The sequence below is a fragment of the Leucopleurus acutus genome (genome assembly GCF_964270905.1).
Source record: "Leucopleurus acutus genome assembly, chromosome: 3".
In the NCBI taxonomy this organism is placed as follows: Eukaryota; Metazoa; Chordata; class Mammalia; order Artiodactyla; family Delphinidae; genus Leucopleurus; species Leucopleurus acutus.
Window position 1 is genome coordinate 132,227,437 of NC_139145.1, and position 16,548 is coordinate 132,243,984.

Below are 16,548 nucleotides of genomic sequence, written 5' to 3' on the forward strand. Positions count from 1 at the left end.
GGATTGCAGTGATTTTCTGGACCAGTCAGATCCTCTCTCAGGGAGATTGGACCGTCGCAAGAGCTAGCTGAGCAGTTGGCAAATTGCAGTAGAAGCTAAACTCACACAGAGAGGAAACAATATGTAGATTCCACGAGGGGGTGGAAGACATGAGTAAACCAAAGCCATCCATGAGCAGAAGCCATGAGGACGAGAAAGGATAGTAGGTATTGGTTGACAGGAGAGAGAAGAAGCAGAAGCAGATTTAGCTGTGTCGATGATGATTGGGATTGATATATATACACTAATGTGTATAAAATAGATAACTAATAAGAACCTGCTGTATAAAAAATAGGTAAAATAAAATTCAAAAAAAAAAACCAACAATGATGCTCATATAGTACTTACTGCTTGCCAGAGAACGTCCTAAGTGTTTTATGTTTATCAACTCACTTAATCCTTAATTTAAGGTAGATACTTTTATTACTGTCATTTTGACAGACAAGAAACGGAGGCAGAACAGCATGAAGTTCCTTGGCAGTCTGGTTCGCGGGGTCCTGCTTTTAGCCACTGCGCTGTACTGCCCCACCATACGGCCCCACCAGGATGGGGGAGATGGGGGGTTCTGCTGCAGAGGCCGCCTGTGCGTGTGGCAGGATTCAGGCCCAGCTCTACAGCTGTTCCCAGTTTTTCCTCATGAGGCCTGCCTGTGTGACCTGTCCTGAGTTTGTTATGAAGCCTAGCTGGATGCCTGAGGGTCTTATAACACATAAGGATGGAGGAGAAAGAATGGCCTCCAGGAGGGCAAGAGAGTTGAGACTTGAAAAGTAAGCAGTGACCACATCAGAAAGGGCCTCATAAGCCATGTTAAGGTGTTTGAACTTTATCCGCCAAACAAGGGGTGTCACTGAGGTGCTGTCATCAAGGGAGGTGGGGGGGGAGAATCATGATGAGATTTGCATCACGATGAGATGATTCTCCTGGCCATCTTGGTGGATGAGTGAGTTAGGAGGCAGTGGGAGTAGTAGAGGCTAAAGCAGTCTTCTAGGTGAGGGGTGATGAGAGCTTGAATTAGGGAGATTGGCATTGGGGATAACGAGGTGTGGACAAATTTGAGAGACAAATTTGAGAGTAAGTGGGAGATTTCAGGACTTGGTGATTTATTAGGTGTGAGGGATGAGGGAGAGGAAGAGCCAGAATGATAACCAGGGAAATTAGGTAAATGATGGTGCCATTCACTGAGATAGAAAACAAAGTAGGAGAGAGTCTGTCAGGTAGGGCTGGCTTCATGGGCACATGAACTGTGCAGTCACACAGGGCCCTGTGCTCAGAAGGGCCCCATGATTGGCTTAAGGATCTGCTGCTGCTGCTGCTCTTAGTAATATTGAATAAGGAACTCCACACTTTGATTTTGCACTAGGCCCAGGGAATGATCCAATGAAAGAAGAGGCAAATACACAGGAGAGAGGCCATGATGGATGGGGCAAAGCTTTGAGGGCAGGAAAGAATTCAAACCAAGGACACAATTGGAAGACTGACTTTTGGAAAATAGGCAGGGTATTTCTTTAAGACAATAGGAAAGAACAATCCACTACAAAAAGACATTTGGAGGTGACAAACGAAAATTTGAAAAACTTGATGGAGTCTTCAGATGGTTTCCACCTTCACAGTAACTCATAAAGTGAGGTGATTTAAAGAAAGTGAAAAGTTGAATATTTCATTTAGCTCTGAATAATAAAGATTTTTAATGAGTTCAAAAGTTTTAGTGGAATGTGTGGAATTCTTTTCTTTTTTCACTTGTCTTTGCAGGGAAATAGTTATATAACCCTTTTATAGAAAAAAATTTTTTTGCAGGTCTTTAAATTGTAGTTGATTTACAATGTTGTGTTAATTATTGCCATACAGCAAAGTGATTCAGTTATACATATATATACATTCTTTTTTTTTAACATCTTTATTGGAGTATAATTGCTTTACAATGTTGTGTTAGTTTCTGCTGTATAACAAAGTGAGTCAGTTCATTCTTTTTTTTTAATTGGAGTATAGTTGATTTAAAATGTTGTGTTAGTTTCTGCTGTACAGCAAAGTCAGTCAGTTACACATATCCACACATCCATGAAGAAAACTCATACTTGTGATCTTGTGACCTTAGTATAACCAACATCAACATTTTGATGAATTTTCTTCTGGTCTTTTTAATGCATTAAAAAAATCTTAATATACTCAAAGTGTATGAGTAATTAGTATCTTGAATTTTTAAAAAATTTTTTACACTTATGAGTCTCCTCACCCCTTCCTCCTGCCCTGTTACCCATGATGACATGTAAACTTAATATAGCAGCCATTTTGGGGGGCTGCATAAAGTTGATAAATACATTTGTTATAATTAAACAATAAGTCTCCACTCATTGAACATTGGTTCTAGCTTTCCAATGCTATAATAACTCCAGATGGTTCTAGTTTTCCAATGCTATAATAACTCCAGAGAAAAATATTTTCATACCTAGTATGGTCTGTTTCTTCAGAATAAATTAACAAGTAGAATTGTTTGGTCAGAAACTATAAATAATTTCATGCTTTATAATATATAGTGTTAATTTAAGTACAAACTTGAGAAATGATATCGCTTCACCAATAATTAAAATAAAAACAATATATCATTTCTGGCCTACCATCAATTTGGCCTACCAAATTAGCCAAAGAATAATAATAATCAATGAAAATATTTACATTAGTAAGTTATCGTGAAGTTTCTTATGCAGCAATTTGTCATAAAATGTCAATGACCATAAACATTTTTCTACCCTGGTTGCAACATATTTCAAGGACATTGCCAAATCCGAGCATGTTTAGCAAAGGTATTCGAGATTTTCCATTTGGAAAGAGGTGGTTTGCTTAAATGTCCCCAACTTGAAAACAATGCGAATGAGCAGCCTTCAGCTGGCTATGATCATCCTAAGTTAGCAAACAGAACATTATATTACAAATTCTGTGTTTAACAAAGATTTAGTTACTTACCAAAAACAATAAAGGGTCAAGAAAATTATTCTCTTCAAGTACAGAACTTGAACAGAGAGATGAAGTTTCTGCAACTTCAAATTTTTTTTCTGGGCTCTACTTTTGTCTTTTTCATGTCTAAATCAAACAGTATTCAAGGTATCTAAACATTAAATATATTTACAAAAATGTAAATTAATGTGAAATTATAAAATAAAACATACATTTATGTATTTTATAGATATTATTTTATAAAAAATTATTATATATATTTAATGTATAAAAATGATGGTTATTTTTCTGTATCAGCTTGGCTCAGCTGTACTAGACAGTTATTCAACCACACTAATCTAGGTGTTGCTGTGGAGGTATTTTGTAGATGTGGCTAACACCTACAATTAGTTGGCTTTAAGTAAAGATTATCCTCAGTAATGTGAGTGGGTCTCATTCAACTAATTGAAAGGCCTTAAGAGCAAAACCTGAGGTTTCACAGATAAGAAGAAATTCTGCCTCAAGACTGCAGCATCAATTCTGCCCAAGAGTTCCAGACTTGGTGGCCTGCCCTGTAGATTTCATACTTGCCAGTCCCTACGATCACACGAATCCATTCCTTGAAATAAATCTCTCACTCGAATCCTGACTCATATATCATGTTTTTAAAGTAAGGTGTTTTTTCTTCTAAAATATTCAAGATTATTATTAAAAGTAAAAAGCCCAGTACAAATCATAATTCATAAATACAAAAAAATTTAATCTCAAAGTATTTAAATAAAATAGTACTTTAATTTGTTCAAAATTTAATTAAATCTTATTAAATAAGTTTATAAAAATAAAGCCATTCACAATTCCAGCACTCAACGCTCATCTAATTGCACTGTGAAGAATTATTGTTATGCTTCATGCTTGCTCCATTCAGACCTATTGTATCAGTAAGGTCCAGTTAGGAAGCAAAAACTTAAGGAATTGGTAAACAGGTATCCTCAGACTAAAATACTGAAAAGGAGTCATGAAAGTAACATGAAGTTCGGAGCTGCAGAAGCCACTAGCCCAGGGCTGGGAGAACAAAGAAGAAACTAGAAGCTGGGAGGAGGGCACTGCACAACTGGGGTGGAGACTTTGAACGGGGAGAGTTGTCTTGGCTAGTGGATGCTGTGGTGCCGTTTCTGGGACTGCCACAAAAAGCAGGACATTAACCAGCTGTCGCTGCCACATTGAAGGGCTGTCGTGGAGGTGATGCAGCCAGGAACACCCAACACACAGAGAGAGGAGCAAGTCCCTGCCTTCTCTGGCCTTGCAGCCTTCCTGCCGTCTTCCCTTTTGGCAGAAAGTAGGAAGGTAGTTTGCAGAGTCCCAGTAATGGCTTCACACAACAAAACATAGGAGGTGGTTTGGGGTCTGAGAGACAATATAAATTAAAGGGTAAAACTACTTGTTTAGTGTTACAAAGTGTTGCTCTGCTACTACATGTGACTGCTGTGAATACAATATTAAGTTGTCAGTTCCTCCAGAACTGTGAATTGGGAAACAAAGGAAACAAAGAAGGCTTGGCACTGTGGGGACATACTTCACTATAGAAGAAGTTATTGCCTTCAAGCTCTCTGAGACGGATTTGACAAGCTAACAAATTTGTCTTTTTTCTAACCTAAGAACTTTTGCTGCTCAGATCTGCCCTGAATTCTAAGAAGACACTGGCCTTCAATGTTGGCAGTAGAGCAACCTGCAAATCTTCATGGCATTTTGATACAGTTGCCTTTTGTTTTGGGGTTATAGGGTAAGCCAGGGGAAGTATTCCGCGGGGGCTGAACAGGAGCCGATGTTTAGGGTTAGAGGTTGTGCTGGGCCAGTGCTAATGGTCAGATTCTAAGTGGCAGGCATGCTCTCTGATATTTGTGTGTGTGTGTCTGTGCTTATGATCTGCAGGGTTTGTGGTGTGCAGAGCAAAGCTAAAGCATGAAGCCCTGGGCAGAGGTACTTCTTGTCTGGATCTAAGAGTAGTATTGTTCAAGTGTACCCTGGACCTAGAGATCACCATACTAAGTGAAGTAAGTCAGAGAAGACAAATATATGATATCACTTATGTGTGGAATCTAAAATATGATACAGATGAACTTATTTACAAAGCAGAAACAGACTGACAGACATAGGAAACAAATTTATAGTTACCAAAGGGAAGAGGGAGTGGGGCAGGGATAAATTAGGCGTTTGGGATTAGCAGAGACAAACTACTATATATAAAATAAATAAAAAGCAAGGTCTTGGGCTTCCCTGGTGGCGCAGGGGTTGAGAGTCCGCCTGCCGATGCAGGGGACACGGGTTCGTGCCCCAGTCCGGGAGGATCCCACATGCCGCGGAGCGGCTGGGCCCGTGAGCCATGGCCGCTGGGCCTGCGCGTCCAGAGCCTGTGCTCTGCAGCGGGAGAGGCCACAGCAGTGAGAGGCCCACATACCGAAAAAAAAAAAAAAAAAAAAAAGCAAGGTCTTACTGTATAGCACAGGGAACTATATTCAATATTCTGTAATAAACCATAATGGAAAAGAATATGAAAAAGAATTTTAAAACTATTAATGTTGTGTTCACTTTAATATTGTGATATATCAATACCATAATGTAGTTAAATAATTCTCCATTGGTGGACACATTTTTCTATGATAAAAGCCTTCATTAGGGCTTCCCTAGTGGCGCAGTGGTTGAGAGTCCGCCTGCTGATGCAGGGGACACGGGTTCGTGCCCCGGTCCGGGAAGATCCCACATGCCGCAGAGCGGCTGGGCCTGAGAGTCATGGCCGCTGAGCCTGCGCGTCCGGAGCCTGTGCTCCGCGCAACAGGAGAGGCCACAACAGTGAGAGGCCCGCGTACCGCAAAAAAAAAAAAAAAAAAAAAAAGCCCTCATTAACATCTTATACTTCCATCTTTGTAAATTTGTACTATTATTTCCTTGGATTAAATTTTTTAGAAATACACTTGTTAAGTAAAAGACCATGTACATATTTAAGAATATTAATACATGTTGCTGAACTACCCTTGAGAAAGGTGATGCTGCATTGCCAATTCTGTTCTTTATTGTCTCCATTATGGATTTTAGTTCCACTACCTCAGACTTCATTCACCCACCTCCAGTTTTCTTTCATTCTATTGTCTTTTCATCTCATCCATCCTGTGCTTTTCTGAATCTGTTTTATTTTATTTTTTAAAATTAATTTATTTGTTTTATTTTTGGCTGTGTTGGGTCTTTGTTGCTGCACGCAGGCTTTCTCTAGTTGTGGCAAGCGGGGGCTACTCTTCTTGGGGTGTGCGGGCTTCTCATTGTGGTGGCTTCTCTTGTTGCAGAGCATGGGCTGTAGGCATGCAGGCTTCAGTAGTTGTGGCACATGGGCTCAGTAGTTGTGGCTTGCGGGCTTAGCTGCTCTGCAGCATGTGGGATCTTCCCAGACCAGGGCTCGAACCTGTGTCCCCTGCATTGGCAGGAGGATTCTTAACCACTGCACCACCAGGGAAGCCCTGAATCTCTTTTAAAGAGGTCAGTTACTTCGCATTCTTCTGAAGAGGTAAACTTCCCCAATTTTTTCCTGATTCCTGCAGGAAATTTTTTCAGGGGCCTGTGAGTTGTCTGAGTCTAAGGATGATGCCCCTTCTCTTGTTCTTGATATCTTTCCATAGGCCGGGTTTTATGATTTGTGGTTTATTCTACATATCCTCTGGAGAAGTGAGATCTATTAGAGATCACACTCGAGTGTGCTTTTTGCCCTCAGTGCTGCTGTCCCTCCACTTGAGTGCTGGTAAGATCCACAAGTCAAATCTACAGAGAACGGCTGGTGGATGCACACTGCTCCAGGCCCAGTTCAACAGGCTTTCATCAAATGTCTCTGCCGAAATAGGACGGAACCTGCTGTATCTATTCGTTGGTGCTCTCCCACTCTGAACAGAGGTAGTTCGTAAGATTACACTCTCCAGCATGCACATCTCAAGGGCCCTTGCTTTCTCTCTTCCCCCACCTCTAGGACTCCACCAGAGGGTCAGTCACATCACAACGTAGTTGAGTGCTTGGTTATCTAGTGGCTCTTTAGTTATTAATTTGATCAAAATGTAAAGACATTTGCATTAACAAATGACATAAATGACATGCCTCTGTCGATGTAGGGAAGGACCTAGGGTTCAATGTGTCTACTGTGACTTGGCATTCCATTCATCTGAATTCTAGTATCTTCCCGAGTTCTAAGCACGTGGCCAGCATTGCCTGCAGTCCTCAAAACAACCTCCCAAGGCAAGTAGGAGGCAGGTGCTGTTGTCCGTGAACGTCACAGGTTAACGAAGGCACAGAGGGACCCAGTGATTCATCTACCCAGTTGTGGGCATCTGTGGTTCCCTTGCTTCCCCTCCAGTGTGTTTCCCTGTGGCATTTTGCTGTCAGCCTGCCCATCCCCTGAGGATAGTTGGGCTGTGGTGGAAGGTCGATCGGATGAGTCATTCAAACATCTGAATTGCCTTTCTGCTGCTTAGAAAATGCCCTTAACGCAGGCTGCCCTGATGAGCACTTGAGGTGTGGTGCTGAATAAAACTGCACACCACCCAGCCTGCCCGCAGAGCCGTATGTCACGTGTTTACCACTCAGACTCCATAAATCTTAATCCACTTCATCCTCAACAACAGCTTAGTCAGTATGAAGTACTTCTAATAATAGCAGCAGCAGACAAGCATACACAATACCTGTCATCCTGAAGGTGCTTTAGGAAACTATGCACAGGTGTTTCTATGTCTGGTCATAACTTTAACCGTGCATCTGGAACCAGCTGCTCATGGTGAGGTAGATGGAAACATTTGGTAACCGGGAAGTCTCGGGGCTATACCTTAGGAATTCAGTAGAGAATATAACTAGGTCCAGCTGACCCCATTAGGCACATCACCTGTCATGAACTTGCATTCCTAGGAGACGGGAAACCAGCATTTACCAAGCATGTTTTAAGAATCTTTTGGTTTACATGGAATGTAGAACTATAATGGGTCCAGCAGGTGCAGAGGGGAGCCAGCTGTGAAAGGGTTAATAGGTCAGGTAGCCTAAGAGCTAAGTTTAGAAACTCAGGAAGTGGTCATTTGTTGGACCTATGGAAATGGAAACTGGTAGGGGAGAGAGGAGAAGAGAGGGGAGAGAGAGAGTGAGAGAGAGAGAGAGAGAGAATCTCCTTGTTCCTGTTTCAGAGAAGGGGGGATTTAAATTATTGATTGGCGAGATCATGAGCTTGGTGGGTTCCCAGGGAGTGAGGAGAGTAAACAACACAATTAACTGGCAAATGAAAATGAGGCTGAACTGTTATGGGATCCAGGAGGATTGTGAGGTACATTCTGCAGATGAGATATGGTCTTTTGCCCAGAGCCACATTTCAAGTATGAGAGTCTGAGATAGAAGTAATAGGGCCTGGAGAAGACAGATGGTGCCAGGGAGAGAGGAAAAGAGAATTTGAGATTAACTAGTTGCTTCAAGTTCCTGAAATGGAAACATACATAACATATAGAAACAAATATAAACATACACAACATAAAAACATCTATGACTCTTCTAGGAGAAAATCTTGATTCCATGATTTTACTCCATAAATAAATCCACCTTGTCATTTATTTTGATAAATGAACTTTTACTCATGGATCCGTCTATTTATAAACATTTCCTAGTTTAGAATCTAACTGATTTGAAGACTTACGTAAAACCTGCTCTTTACAGAAACTAATTTTGATCTCCACACTATGACAACTCAGTTTTTAGTCAACCACAGAAAGAGAAATAATCTTATAAGCGTGGGCCTGAAGTAGAAAACCACTGTAACATTTACTACACAAGTCATATTCCGGAGGGGAATATACTCAGTATCAAAAGAATTACAGGGCTTCCCTGGTGGCGCAGTGGATGAGAGTCCGCCTGCCGATGCAGGGGACACGGGTTCGTGCCCCGGTCCAGGAGGAACCCACGTGCCGCAGAGCGGCTGGGCCTGTGAGCCATGGCCACTGAGCCTGCACGTCCGGAGCCTGTGCTCCGCAACGGGAGAGGCCACAGCAGTGAGAGGCCCGCGTACCGCAAAAAAAAAAAAGAATTACAGTGGGTAGGGCAGTTATCAAGTTTCACTTCCTTCTTCTTCAGTCATAATTTTACAGGAGTGCCAATGCCAAGTCATAAAACCAGAATTACACACTGAATCGTACTCACAGGCTTGGGTATGATTTCAAGGGTTTCTGGAGTGACTATAAATATTTTCATTGACCTTAAGTGGCTACATTGTGCATTCCTTTTTTTTTTCCCTCCAAATTTGTACTCTGAGAATTTCCCCCATTCAGAAAAGTTGTTGGAATAGTTTAGTGAACAACCATATACCACCCTCTTAGATTCAACAATGGTTAATATTTTGCCATATTTTCTTTTTCTTTCTCTGGACATTAATTGAAAGTAAGTGTAGATATCATGGCATTTTACTCTTAAATACAAGCTTGACACTTGTCATGCCATGAGAAAGTGACAATTCTTGAACAAGTCAAGTCTTATTTAGAAAAGGGTGGGCAAGATGAATCATCAACAGAACTTCTGGGAATGGAGGTTTCTAGCACTTAGGTAATTCTCATGCTAATTCTGTGATACCTCGTGCCATTTTACAAAGCATGCATAATAAATTTCATCTTGGTCCTTCTTGTTTCAACAATTTCAAAAGAGACAAAGCAAAAACATCTTAGTTCTGTACTTTCATGTCCATTTGCATCATTTCTTCAGAAACACCTCTTTATTACAGTGTCCTCTTGCACACACTAGAAGATAGAACTTGCTTGTTTCCTCTCAGCATACTAAGTACTAGAGTTATTTTACAATATTTATTTGGGGCTCTAAAGTAGAGAGTTAAGATCTTTCATTACTTTACCTGTGACTTGAATCATAATAAAATACTTCCCAAGGTAAAACATGTTAAACATCACATTAACGCTTGAGGCAGATTACAAGGCATTACTGTATGGAACATTATAATAATGGCTGTGTACTCCAGAAAAATAATTATATTCCTTTAATGCACTCATAATAGCTCTGCAATTTTTAACTGCTGTTTTGTTCCCAACCCATCTTGTACACAAATACAGAACTTAGTGCCAGTTTATCAGTGGCTAGATTATAGAAGAGAGAAATGATTCATTAGGAAGCTACAGATGTCCTGTCTTTGCTTCAGAACACACCAGAGAAATTCAATTCAAAGTTCTAAAAAAAATTTGATAGGCAGATGGGATATGAACTTAATGAACAAGCTACAGAACAACACTCTCTAATATGTCAAACGCCTCTCTGGTACTTTCCTTTCTTTCTATCAACCCCTAATTCCTCATAACAGGTTAACAGGTGGCACCAATGACAAATCCTCAACAATAATGGTCTAAAACTGGACAAAAGCCATTGTAGTTGGACAATACTGATATAAAATAGAGTAAAAGCCAGCTGTTTTAGGTAAAATGTTGTTTGGCTGTATATCAAGTGCCTGGGAACCTGGCTTTACATTTGTATGCCTTGTTTAGCCAGACATCCTAGTCCAGTAGTTCCCAAAGTTCAGGGTGTATGAGGATCACTGAGTGTCAGAATGCTGATTCCTTAGTCCTTAAGTCCTAGAGGTTCTGATTTGGAAGATCTGGAGTGAGGTCGAGGAATCTTCTTTCTGTTCAGTCGTCCGGGTGATTCTGATGCAGGCCACGATGGAACATGCTTTGACCTATACTGTTTCTAGCACTTAAGATGCCAAGAGGGTGGGTCATTGGTAAGCCTGATCCATTTATGTGTGAACTGATTTAATGCTTGTCTTTGCTGGTGGCCAGTGATAATGGTCTCTATCCCATCCAACGTTAGTCAGAGGGAACAAGGGATCTATATCCTGCAACTAAGAACCACTGTGTGGGCTGACTCTGAAATGGATACTTTATTCTCCTGTCAGCCCAGAAACAAACTCATATGACAGGATACCTGCCTAGTAGAACAGGTGACCCTCGAACAACACAGATTTGAACTGCACGGGTCCACTTATACACAGATTTTTTTTCAGTAGTAAAGAGTACAGTACTAATATTGATTGGTTGAATCCATGGATATGGAACAGTGGATATAGAGGAACTGCCAATAAGGAGGGCCAACTATAAATGATACTCAGGTTCTTTTTACTGTGCAGAAGGTCAGCGCTCCTAACCCCTACACCGTTCAAGGGTCAACTGTATTTAAACAAGGCTGTGTGTGTGTGTGTGTGTGTGTGTGTGTGTGTGTGTGTGTGTGTACCCACAGCTGTTAGACCCAAGATTAGTCTTTTAAGGGTTTAACCCACACTCTTAATACAGTTCTGCTATAATATGACACATGCCTTCATAAAAATCACCATGTTATGCACAATAATAGTGCAATAAAACCCACAGGGCTTATGGGAAAAGATGCGCTCAGGGAGACAACACTCCAAAACCTCACCAGTGACACATTAAAAAAAAAAAGATATAAGAACCTAATAAAAACGGTAGCACAGTTTTACACATGTTAAATGGTTAAGACATTTATAAGTAACCTCTTTTCTGGCTGGAATCATGGAGGGTATGGAAGAGAAGGGAAAAAAGGTTTCTGCTATGCCCGATACCATCAAGAAAAAGCAAAGGAATTTTGCAGAGCTGAAGATCATGCACCTGAGAAAGAAGTTTGCCCAAGAGATGCTTCAAAAGGCAAGGAGGAAGCTTATCTATGAAAAAGCTAAGCACCATAATAAGGAAAATAGGCAGATGTACAGAAGTGAGATTTGACTGGCAAAGATGGCAAGAAAAGTGGGTAACTTCTGTGTAACTCTAGAACCCAAATGAGCATTTGTCTTCAGGATCAGGGTATCAACGGTGTGAGCCCAAAGATCTGAAAGGTGTTCCATCTTCTTTACCTTTTTCAGCTCCTCAATGGCACCTTTGTTAAGCTCAGTAAACATGCTGAGGACTGTGGAGCCATATACTGTATGGGATACCTGAAACAAATCAGTAAAAGAATTGATCTACAAGCGCGGTTATAGCAAGATCAACAAGAAGGCGATTGTCCCAACAGATAACACTTCGACTGCTCAATCTCTTGGTAAATAGGAAATCATCTGCATGGAGGATCTGATTCATGAGACCCATGCTGTTGGAAAATGCAAACATCTTCCTGTGGTCTTTCAGATTATCTTCTTCATAAGGTGGAATGGAGAGAAAGGCATTGCATTGTGTAGAAGGCAGAGCTGCTGGCAACAGGGGAGACCGGATCAACAGGCTTCTTAGAAGGATGAACTATGGTGCCTCCCATGATTATTTTTATAATCTGGTCAGTTAATAAACAATGACTGCTTTCAAGTTGAAAAAGAAAAGGAAATTCATAAATAATACAATAAATATGTCACTTTACCTTAAAAAAAGATTTGAAATTTGTTTGAGGGAGTAGGCATTGGAAGGGTTGCAGCTTGTAATTCATTGTACAGTGGTAGGAAGGTAAGTTATCTAAAATCAGAGGAAAAATTTTAACACCAGATGTGGATGGGCACAACGCAACATACACAGTAAACTGAGGTAGCTGGTAGATATCTGAGGAGAGTGTGTGTGTGCATTTTGTGTATTCCCAGGTGCCTCAGTTCAGCTGGCTGGATGATTTTCTGCTTTCACCTCGTGTTTCTTGCTCATAAGATCTCACATAGGCCAAGGCAAATTTCCATTATACGCATATGTTGTTTCCTAATATATCAATCACTTTGGAACAAATTTGTGTTTTCAAGACAAGCATTATAGCAGACCTGACTGTACCTGTGAGGAGTTCACATCAGAAGTAATGGTTTTAAGTTGCCTAGATTCTGAGGGTAGCCAGGAGAGCATTACTGCCCTACAAGGAGTATTGTCTAAGAGGGTTTGGGGACTGGAAAATATGAAGGTAAAGGTAGTGGTGTTCCCTTCTATCTTCATGGCCATCCACATGGCCATGAAGGAACTCAGCATCTCATAGGTATTGTGTTATTCCATATTTTCATAGACCAGCCTAGGTTAACAATTACCCAAGGGTTTAGGTTAGCTAGATGAAGAAAAATAAATAGCATTAAAGTAAGCTTCAGAGGACTCACATTTTATTCTTAGCTCTACAAGCTGTGTGACCTAAGGCAAGTCCCTTTATTTCACTTGGATTCATTTCCTCATCTGTAAAATAAAGAAATTGGACTATTTCATCTCTCGAAGATTCCTCCTGGCTCCAATATCATGTGACTCTGAGGCTTTCTATGTTGATTAAATGCAGAGAAAATGAACAGTTTTCGACCTCTTTCAAACTCTCCATGTGGCTCAGCAGTTTTTTTTTTCTCATCCCAGGTTGTCTTCCTTGATTATTTCCCAAAGTGAAAATTCCAAATTGTTATTATTCTCAATCTCTGTTTCCACCAACAGATGGAATTTACTGAGGCAGATCAAGTCTGAGCTCGCAAATCTTTGTTTATTTTGTTAACAGCTTTATTGAAGTAAAATTGATGTACAATAAGCTGTACGTATTTAAAGAATACAATTTGATAAGTTGTGACATGCTCATACAGCCATGAAACCATCACCACCATCAAGGTAATGAACATATCCAACACCCACAAAGGTTTGCTCGTGCCCCTTGTAATCTCATCCTCCTGCTTCCTCCCCATATACCCAGGCAACCGATCTGCTGTCCTTCATTAGAGACTAGTGCATATTTTCTAGAATGTTATGTAAATGGAATCATCAGTCTGTACTGTTGTTTTGTCTGACTCCTTTCACTCAACATAATTATTTTGAGATTCATCCATCTTCCTTTTGTTAATAAACAGGAGAAAAAAAAAGGAGCCAGGTAGTAGTCTGTCATATGGCTATACCACAATTTGTTTATCCGTTCACCTGTTGATGGACATTTGGGTTGTTTCCAGGTTTTTAGCCATTATATATGACTGCTATAAATATTTTTTTAAAAGTCTTTGTATAGACATATGTTTTGACTTCTCTTGGGTAAACACTTAGGAGTCGAAAGGCTGGATCACATATGGAAAGTGTATGTTTCACTTTTTAGAAACCACCCAACTATTTTCCAAAGTGGCTATACCATTTTACATTTCTATCCACGCTACATGAAAATTCCAGTTCTTCCATATCCTTGCCAAAACTTAGTATGGTCAGTAGTTTTAATTTTTGCCATTCTAATAGGTATGTAATGATCCTTTAATTTGTATTTTCCCAATGACTGACAATGTTGAGCGTCTTTTCATGTGCTTATTTTCCATCTGTTTATCTTCTTTGGGGAATGTCTGTTCAAATACTTTGCCCAATTTAAAAAATTGAGTTGTTTTCTATTTACTGAGTTTTCTGTAAATTGCAGTAAAATACACGTAACGTAAAATTTACCATCGTAACCATTTTTACGTGTACAGATCAATGGCATTAAGTACTTTCACATCGTTGTGCTACTATCACCACTATCCATCTCCAGAACTCTTTCATCTTGAAAAACTGTAACTCTACCTATTAAATAATAACTGCCCAGTTCTCCCCAACCCCAGCTCTGGAAACCACCATTTTTCTTCTTATCTCTACGAGTCTGACTACTCTTCAGTATCTCGTATGAATGGAATCATCTGCTGTTTGTCTTTTTGTGACTGGCTTCTTTCACTTAGCATAATTCCTTCAAGATTCATCTACATTGTAGCATGTGTCAGGATTTCCTTTCTTTTTAAGGCTGAGTAATATTTCATTGTATGTATATACCACATTTTCCCATTCCTTTGTTGATGGACACTTGAGTTGCTTTCACTTTTTAAAAATTAATTAATTAATTTTTGGCTGCATTGGGTCTTTGTTGCTGTGCCCAGGCTTTCTCTAGTTGCTGCAAGTGGGGGCTACTCTTCTGTTGCGGTGCGTGGGCTTCTCATCGTGGTGTCTTCTCTGTTTCGGAGCACAGGCTCTAGGCATGCGGGCTTCAGTAGTTGTGACACGCAAGGGCTTAGTTGCTCCGCGGCATGTGGGATCTTCCCCAACCAGGGCTCGAACTCGTGTGCCCTGCACTGGCAGGCATATTCTTAACCACTGCGCCACCAGGGAAGTCCCTGCTTTCACTTTTTGGCTTACTGTGAATAACGGGCTATATATGAACACAAATGTAGAAATATCTTTTTCAGTCCCTGTTTTTAATTACTGAGTTCTGAGAATTCTTTATATATTATGAATACAAGACCTTTATCAGAAATACGATTCACAAACATTTTTTCCTAGTCTGTGCTTTTTAATTTTCTTAATGTATTTCAAAGAGAAGTTTTAAGTTTTGATTTAGTCCAGTTTATAATTGTTGTCTTTAGATCTAAGAAATTTTTGCCTAACTTGAGATCACAACGACTTGGGAACTTCTGGTTTTGTTTTTTATTTTTTCCCTGCAGAAAGCTTTATTGTTCCCACTTGGTCCAAAGCTTGGGAAAAGGCTCCAGGGTGGTTAAAATGATGCCTAGTGGCTGCAGAGAAAGGCTTCAGGCAGAAGCCCTGACAACAGAGGGGCTCCTCAAAGGCCGCTGGGCTCCAGAGGCTCTGAGTCGCGCTTGAGGGTGAGCCTTGAAAAGAAACTCCCCCAGCCCAACCTGGGGGCCAGGCCAGCCTGGGAGGTTAGTCAGGTGGCCCATCTTCTTGATGAGTTTCACCTGCTCTTCTAGGACGTGGCTCTCCAGGAAGTCACAGAGTTGGGGTCTGCCGGGGCACGGACATGCAGATTCAAGTTCATCTACCTGAGAACGGCGGCTTCCATAACGTCCTGGGGTTTACGCCGCTTGAGATGGCGTCTGCAGGTCCCGGAAGAGGGCGTGGCTGCTCTGCTCGTTTTGCATTTTCAAGAGCCGCTAGGCGCTCTCGCGCTTCTGCTCCGCCAATTCGCGGAAGAAGGGGTCCGTGCCCTCCAGAGCCACATCCTTCCGGTGGAAATAGAAGCCCAAAGAGAGCTAAGTGCTCGCAGATGCATGTTGACCACGGGGTAGACGGTGGTCTCCACCTGGGTAGAATAATTCTGACGAATCTGGGAGCTCGTGGTGTTGGCTGGTCCTAGAGGCGGAGGGTAGCTAAGGGGTTGATTCTGATGGTTGCGACTGGAGAAAAGGTTGGAGGGTGCTACGAGGCTGGAGGAGAGGGCGTCCCTGGGCCTGTTCTGTCCAAACGCTACTGAAGCAAGAGACGGATCCACAGGACCCTCTGGCCTTGTGAACTGCGGAACTTCTGATAGACGTGTTTTAAGACACATTTTATAGTTTCAGGTTTTAGGTTACAATTGGTACTATGATCCATTTTGAGTTAATCTTTTAAATGATACAAGGTGTGGATCAGAATTCATTTTTGCGTATGGGAATATCCAGTAGCTCCAGCATCATTTGTTGAAAAGGCTATCTTTTCTTCACTGCATTGCTTTTGTATCTTTGTAAAAAGCAGTTATTCGTATATGTGTAGGTCTCTTTGTGGACTCAGTCTATTTTACTGATCTGTTTGTCTTTCTTGATGCCACACTATCTCGATTACTGTAGCTTTATGATGTCTTGAAATGAGGTAGCAT

General features: G+C 41.0%; 1 pseudogene across 1 annotated transcript; it reads left to right on the forward strand.

The window, feature by feature from the left end:
* Positions 1-11,549: 11,549 nt before the first annotated feature.
* Positions 11,550-15,982, forward strand: LOC309959924 (large ribosomal subunit protein uL30-like; annotated as a pseudogene). Its single transcript has 2 exons — positions 11,550-12,300; positions 15,665-15,982. The product of its transcript is annotated as a large ribosomal subunit protein uL30-like (transcript).
* Positions 15,983-16,548: the final 566 nt, after the last annotated feature.